Here is a 6,599-nt window from a genome sequence, read left to right on the forward strand (position 1 = left end):
GGTCGGCGGCAGCCATGATGTTAGTACCAAAACAAAGTCGCGCCACGCGATCACTGATCTGATACAGTTACAGTTCTCGGCAGCTTTCGCTCCCATATACATATTCAACGATCATTTTACAATGCCAACTTGTGCTGCATTCAACTGCACCAACCGGAGAAAAGGTGGATGTGAGCAGTCCTTCCACTCGTAAGTAAATTAAGGTTTTATTACCCAAAATATCCCGATACCCATCAAGAAATGATGCGGCCATCAGGAGCCATAAAATGTTGCCCACCAACTGTTTTGTTAGGTGTTGTCATGTTAATGTTTTGTATCTATTATCGTAAGAAATAGAGATCTAGCAGCAACCCATTTGTCACGAATGTAATCGTGGCAATAGCAGGATAGATATTTATCATTTAAAAATATCTTATAAGGCTCAAACGCTGTCCAGAGCTGTGTAGCTGTATAGAACCAGTTGTTCTTCCTGATTACATGTGTAGGCTTTTTCTATATTGTGAAGTGTGAGGAATTCATATTAGATGGGCTGAATTACTATTCGGGGGCCGTTCAAAAATTATGTAACGTTTTTTCTGGTGAAATTCGACACCCCCCACCTCATGTAACATTGCGTAACACTGGGTCATACATCTCCCTGTATTACATAACACTGATTACAACTAATTACAACTCGGCACCCCCATCAAGTGTAGGCCAGATCCGCCAAACACCCCTCACTTCTCACCAAAACATACTCATTTTTATTTGTCCTGTGTGAAATTGTTTACGATTGCATCAAAGAATGAAACATGGTATGATGTTTTTGGATTTTTTTGCTCGATATTGATTGCTCGATCTGTTAAGGATATGCTATTTCAGTGCATGATTTATGACATAAATTAATAAATGAATATAAATAAACATTATTAGCGTTACGTAGCACTGTTGAAAACACCCCCACATCCTCGTAACGCATCGCATCTACCATGCACCCCCCCCCCCGCGTTACATACTCTTTGAATGGCCCCTTACATGTTCACCACTTTAATGCGATATTTTACTATTTGAAACAATTTAGATCATAGATATGGCAATTTCTCTATCTTTCCACATGATCGACACAACCCCGGATTCTAACCTCATCGTCAATTTGATCAAGTGTATCGTCACGTGCTTCTGCAAAATCAGGCTCCATCATATCTCCAAATTGTATTCTCAAAAAGTAACCGGTGTCAAAGTGAGGAAGGAGTTATCAATTTTTTTTTCATTCAAGCACCAATAACGATAAGCAGTACAGTAATCAAATGTTATAGGGATATTTATTCCGTTAAATGCTAGTATAGATCTATTATTATCCCTACAATATTTTGACTATATATCATTATCCCATTTGTTGTCTGTGTAACATTCCCTTGAAGTTATAATATATACTGGAATTATAATTTGTCAATGCCAACTCATCCATATACTGTACATGCACAAGTTTATGTATATAAATGGTTATTTCTGCCAGAGGTAATAAATATCAATATATTGTTTTATTGTGATGATGCTATTTTGATATACACCTTGTATATGTATGTACGTACGTATGTATGTATGTATGTACATGGAGGTCCCAGCAGCGACGAATTGTGTGGCCATTATATACCCAATCATGCTTGGATCACAGGCCACGAGAGTAACACGACAGCTCCCATGACACTGATCTAAAAATGGTGTTATAATGACCGGCGCAGCGATTCACACTAGCTGTTTTGGTACTTCCATTATGGCGGCCATGTCCCGCCCGCTGGCCTCACTCCTGGGGCAGCCCACGGCCCGTATACGCTATCCAGGTGTTATATAGATCAGTGGATAAGACTTGTAAATATATTAAAAAAAAAGTGACTCGATAGTTCCAGGTCATCAGTATTAGCAGAAAAATATAGTTTATTTTATACTAGAGATAATTAACGCTATTCACCGATTTTATATTGAACAAACGATTTGACAGATTTATGCCATAATGTCGACAACACGAAACCGCCTGAAATTTCTAAGCCGTTGCGTTCTGTATTTTTTTTTTCGTTCAGATTCACCCCACATCAAAAAGGTATTAGTAGAAATATATAATTCATTTTACACTAGAAATGCTCAACGCTATTCACCGGATTTAGATTGAACAGAGGAGTTGATAATTTTATGCCATAATGTCGACAATACAAAACCGCCTGCAATCCAAAATCCTTTGCGTTCTGTATATATGTTGTCATTAAAATTTACCCCTATATTATGCATGTATCATCAGAAAAATATAATATATCTTATGCTAGAGAAGCTTAACGCTATTCACCGAGTTTATATAAACAGACGAATTTGTAAATTCCTACAATAATGTCGACAATACGAAACCACCTGGAATTCCAAATCCTTTACTTTCTATATTTTCGTTATTATCGTTAAAATCCATCCCACGCCATCCCTTAACAACGAAATAATTATTAATGCTTTTATTTATGCTCACAGATGTGCTGATGGATATTTTAGCGACCCGACCAGCCCAGGTGGGACTCCTTGCAGTAGTGCCAGATTGTTTTTTTTTTACGCCAGATTTTGCCATTCTGGCTTATTTTAAAGCCGTTTGGCGTGCGAAAATATATTTAGCATTTTGGCTTTTTTCTTGGCTTATTCTGAATTAGCTTTGGGCAGTAATTTGTTTGTTTTTTATACATTTTTGTAAGAGACAAGACTTTTTCATTTGGTCTTTTTATGCATATTTACTTTGTTTTGGTTTCTTTTCCCAATTTACTTGGCTATAAAAAAAAAATTCCTTCTTTGGTGAACAGTGTTGACCAAAGTTATTGCGATGAAGCTTTGAATTTAGCACAATTACAGTGACCATAAATATAGTTTGCGGTTACACGCGTTTGGGTGTATTAGAGTGGTATTTAGTTAAATTATTGCAAAATCTATAATAAATTGAAATGATAATGATAAATGATAATAAATTGAGTATATGAATCTACTTAAATTGACAGCCATTTTTAATAATAAGCCGAGCGGGACTGACGTTGTGTTTACGGATTTGGATTAGGTTAGTTTTCTTGTGCTTATTTTCGTTGCAGCAGTTGATACTTGGATTGCACAATGCCTTTAACGTGATAGAAATATATGTGTTATTGCGAAGATACCAATATATCAATATTTCTGCATTGCAAGCAGTGTACATGCTTCAAATTGGTGATTCGAGTTTAATTTTTAGTTGGTCTGCAATCTTGAAAGTTTACATTCAATGTTGAGATTTTGTACACGAGATTAGAAAATTATATGTGAAATGTTCTCTTCAGTATTGTAGTTATACTTTATAGATTCTGTGATACTGATTCTTTTTTGTGGTTTATATAGATACTTAAGCAACCTAGCCATGTCATCGAAGAAATGGAAAACTTCTTATGATCATGTTGGTACTGAAGCAGCATACATGGTGATCCACTGCAAGTCTACCTACATTGATTGCACCATTACAGGCAGTGCTAATTAGTTTGATGTATACAGTTTTCTAACTTCAAAATGTTTTCATATGTATGTTGTGTAATGTAATAATAATTCAAATCTAATTTTTTTTTTTTTTCAATATAGTAGTTGTTGGCAAGCTCTCTAGGTTTTTTTTTATTTTCCAGAGTGGCAACACTGCTTGTCAGTGCAATGAAAACCTTGTTTGGGGTGAGACGGGCACTCCTACGTGTGACAGCCTCACTGGGCGGTGTTTGGCTTGTACTGGGAACACAGCTGGTTGGCATTGCCATTTATGCAAACTAGACCATTATTTATGGTGACCCAGAGAAGTAAGTAGAAATAGATTGGATTATTAAAATCTGAATAAAGAATTTTTTGTTGTTGTCGCCATGACGCTAGTATGTGACTGCATGTACCTGTTACCCGGTCTCACTAATTGCCGAACAAACCGAACAAAACAACAAAACCCAAACAAGGACGGGTTTTGCTCAAATGCACACTTCTATATATATATGGTTGCATTATTTGAACTATTTTCTTTAAAATGTGTGATTTCCATGTAATATGATCAAAGAGAAGTTACGTTTTTATCCTCTGCAATTTTACCGACCCCAGCTACGATTCGTCCAGCCCGCCGTCTATGATCACTGGTGGTATGGATCAAACTACACTCTTTTAAGTTTCTTACTGTTTCTTACTGCTGGGTAGAGTGAGAAATAAGGAGGTGAGGAGGAGAACAGGGGTGAAAAAGGAGCTGGGAGATAGGGTTGATGAAAGAATATTAGGATGATTTGGACACATGGAAAGAATGAGTGAAGAAAGACTAGTAAAAGAGGTATGGAAGGCAGATGTGGAGAGAGTGAACATGAGGAGACGTCCTAGGATGAGGTGGATGGATGGGGTGAAGGGGGCTTTGGGGAAGAGGGGAATGTCTGTTGAGGAAGGAAGGGAGAGGACGGAAGACAGAGGTGAGTGGAGAATGGTTGTATATGGATGATGTTGTGATTGCATGAGGAGGAATGGGCGGGGGTGGGCGGTGAGGTAGTATGTGTGAGCAAATTCTGACGCAGCCCGAAGGGATTTCTCCCCGTCCCCTCCTTATATGCGAGGGGGGGTCGCCGATTAAATGAAGCGGCCTTGCTGTTGATGTGCTGTGTCTTGCGACACTGCTTCTGAACCAGGGCGGTGGGCAAGGTGCAGGGATGACCCGTCATCCAAGAGGTGCTCAGATGAGTGGGAGGGGTGTGGAGTGTATTTAGGGATGAAATGGGTGGGAGTGTTTTTATGCCTTTCCCTTTTTGGCTACCTCCCTTGTAAAAGGGAAAATGCCTTGGATCATTATGTTTTCCAATTACCATACACTCATTCTTGCCCTAATTAAATTTCAATTTCTTTGAGTTCATCCAACTTTTCACTTCACTTATTATTTCGTCCAATTTAATTTCAGCTTGGACAATGTTTGTTAATGTTAGATAAAACTGTGTGTCATCAGCATAAAGCTTAAAGTCAATTTCATGATTTCATAGTATCTGTGCAAGGCCAATTGTGTAAATACAAAAAAGAATTGGACCCAATACACTACCTTGAGGTACCCCCCTCTATGTAGCGTTCTTATTTCCGAAAAGGTACCACCAAATTGCACTCGATAAGTTCTGTTTTTAAGATAACTCTCCAGGTATTCCAAAGCTTCATTAACTATTCCAATGTTATGACGCTCTTGTACTCATAGATTACGTTCAACAGTGTCGAAAGCTGCACTTAGATCTAACAAAATTAAAATGCTACATTTACCTTCGTCCATGTTCACCAACATATTATTGACCACGGCACATAAGGTTGTTTTTAGTTGAGTATAGTCTTCTATATGCTGACTGATTGTCAGGAAAAATATTGATGGCCAACAAGTGTTCCATTAACTGTTCAAGGATTACTTTCTCAAACACTTTTGATAAAAATGTTAGGTTAGATACAGGTCTATATGAAGTCAAAGATTGTGGATCTTTATTGGCTTTAACTATTGGCTTCACTGTGGCATCAGGAAAAACCCTAGTGGCAATACTAGTATTCACCAACTCGGTCACTACCCCCCATGCCAGTTTATCAAGATTCCCACCGGTGAAAATTTTCCTGAAGGGAATCGGATCGTTATCACAGAATGTTGAATTTGCTCTAAGTATGATAGATTTAATCTTTGGTATGTCTTTTTGCTGAAAACATTCTAATCTCTCTTGATCGTGTGGTATGATTATAGGTATTCTGTAGTCGTTGGTAGAAAAACCTCTTTATTACATTCTCAATTATCTCTTCAAAGAAGTTCAGAAACATTTGGGCCACCCACTACTTCATCACAATATCCCTCCGGCATCTTTTTCTCTTTATTGTTGCCATTTCAACTGCTTAATATATTATAGAGCAATCTAATATCGGATCCGGCTTCACTGGTTTTACCTCTATAGTATTCATGTTTTCGTCGAACAATAACTTTTTTTCATGCTGTTTTGCTTCAGTGTAGGCTAGTCTAGTTTCATTTGTCTGATCTCTGCACCATTTTCTTTCCTTTTCTTTTTTTCTCGTTTTCTGCTTTAGTATTAAGCCCATTAAACCCTGGTGAATCATCTTTAATGGTCATTTCCTTTTCAAGTATAGGGCATTGAGAGTTGTATAATTGTTTTATGGTGCTATTAAAAAATGTTTGTCAAACTAATTGTACAATTTGTATATAACTTTTCATGGACGCAACTTTCTATTTTTTTTCTTAGTGAGAATGTCAATTAGAGTAATAATGAAGGCCTTAGGGTTTAGATTAGTCAATGGTCTGAACATTATTTTCTTCTTTCGTTTTAAGTCTCTACTGAATGGAAGCTTAAATTGCACAAGTTTATCAACAAGCGACACATCACAAACTTCACCAACCTCCATCTCCATAACCAAGTCTCTATCCTAAGCTCAGAAAACAAAGTCAAGTTATTAGTTAAATTAAAGGAAGACATCATCTCCAAAAATGTGACTGTTGATGCAATGTTGTCAACCCAGATATTGAAGTCTCCACAATTAACAATTTCTGTACTGATCATATGAACTGTCTCTAAAAACTGGCAAAAATCAATAAATAGGTTAAC

At 37.3% G+C, this 6,599-nt stretch overlaps 1 protein-coding gene across 5 annotated transcripts in view; it reads left to right on the top strand.

Moving 5' to 3' along the window:
• Positions 1-2,174: 2,174 nt before the first annotated feature.
• Positions 2,175-6,599, top strand: part of LOC143024093 (uncharacterized) — a 15,329-nt gene continuing 10,904 nt past the window's right edge. For 2 of the 5 annotated variants that reach the window (XM_076182840.1, XM_076182842.1), the window contains exon 1: positions 3,069-3,809. The gene's annotated coding sequence lies outside the window, so the exon portion shown is untranslated. The other 3 variants (XR_012966261.1, XR_012966259.1, XR_012966260.1) reach the window with 3 other exon arrangements.

Source organism: Oratosquilla oratoria, unplaced genomic scaffold (genome assembly GCF_046742065.1).
Source record: "Oratosquilla oratoria isolate Oo_2021 unplaced genomic scaffold, ASM4674206v1 SCAFFOLD90, whole genome shotgun sequence".
NCBI classification, from domain to species: domain Eukaryota; kingdom Metazoa; phylum Arthropoda; class Malacostraca; order Stomatopoda; family Squillidae; genus Oratosquilla; species Oratosquilla oratoria.